The 1350-nt window shown below is 40.1% G+C and overlaps 1 long non-coding RNA gene across 1 annotated transcript in view; it reads left to right on the top strand.

Moving 5' to 3' along the window:
• Nucleotides 1-67: 67 nt before the first annotated feature.
• LOC101852670 overlaps nucleotides 68-1350 on the top strand; it is a 39881-nt gene continuing 38598 nt past the window's right edge. The window contains exon 1 of the long non-coding RNA XR_001184644.2: nucleotides 68-184. This is a non-coding gene — a long non-coding RNA (uncharacterized LOC101852670). The remainder of the gene's footprint in view (nucleotides 185-1350) is intronic.

Raw genomic sequence — 1350 nt, 5'->3', positions numbered from 1 at the left:
CTTCAGTGGCGAGGTGCGCGTGCCGTGAGCCAGCCAGCCAGCCAGCCCGCCAGTGAATGAGTGAGTGTCCAGTCCCACTCACACACACAGACAGACAAAGTCCAACAGCTGACTGGTATGGACATAGTATACAGCCAGTAGTTCTCCCACACAGACAGTGTTGCAAAGCAGTGACAAGATCAAGGTAAGACAGAAACCTTCTGACATTAGCATTGACCAACACCATGATACTTGCCGGCTTGCTGACTCAGGCAACGACTCTGTGTAACGAAAATTATAACAACAGATGATATGAGGAGAATAGCGTTAACATTAACTTCAAGATACAATATTCTGAAAGCTAATAACTTTTAAAACGAACCCCCCCCCCCAACCCAACAAAGAATGATAAAGATGATGACAAGACTAACAATACCTCCAAGAAACAATATTCCGAAAATTTATAGTGTTTCTTTCTCTTAAATCTGTCTAGATCTTCTTCTAATCAAGAATATCAAGTTCTTTATTTACATCTTTGCCGTAACTCTATCAACCTCATCATATCAGCAACATCATCAGCATCAGGGGATCATTAATACGCTTCAACATTCCAACTATTTGCATAGCTTGAAGTATAATATGATATCATTGATTGTGCTATCAATATCAAAATTTTGATTATTATTCTGAAACTATTTTTAACTTGTAGGAATTCCTTGGGGGATGAAGCAAGAAAAAGTAACAGTGTATATTTTACCAACTACAAAACTAACCTTATCATAACCGTGTGTTGACTGTATTATTATCTAACATATCACCTGCACAACGTTACACTAATCAGATGGCGCCGATCTGTTAAATTGGACAAGGAAAAAAACCGATGATAAGATATGCCAAGATAGAAACAACATCTGACATTGTCACAAAGCTGGTAGCTGGCGGGCGCTCTGGTGTTGTTCGCTCTTTCTTTCTTATTAAACATAGTGTTTTAATTTTGTCATTAAAATCTCATCTCCTTCTTTTCTTTGTACACGACTCTCTAGAAATACATGTACTACTAAGCTTCGGCACTCACACAGCCCAATAGCTTTGAAAGTACGGTAAAATTCTTACAAAAACTAAAAATCTAAACTAAATTGGCACGGACATAGACATTGACAATGGCATTGACACTGACAATTTGACTCCGTGGGTTTCTGCCGTCGACCACGAATATCGAGAACCAACGTCTTTCCTCAGATCTGTGTATCTGTCTGAGCGCGCGATCCACTGTGGCATAGCTTCTGTCTGGATTTCAAGTTGTTTCTGAGCGGCTGTAAGATGGTGGCAGAGTCATAGGCTGACATCTCTCTCTCTCTCTCTCCCTCTCTC

Source organism: Aplysia californica, unplaced genomic scaffold (genome assembly GCF_000002075.1).
Source record: "Aplysia californica isolate F4 #8 unplaced genomic scaffold, AplCal3.0 scaffold00051, whole genome shotgun sequence".
Lineage (NCBI taxonomy): Eukaryota > Metazoa > Mollusca > Gastropoda > Aplysiida > Aplysiidae > Aplysia > Aplysia californica.
The sequence above is the reverse complement of the archived record's forward strand: the minus strand, read 5'-3'. Positions and strand labels throughout refer to the sequence as shown.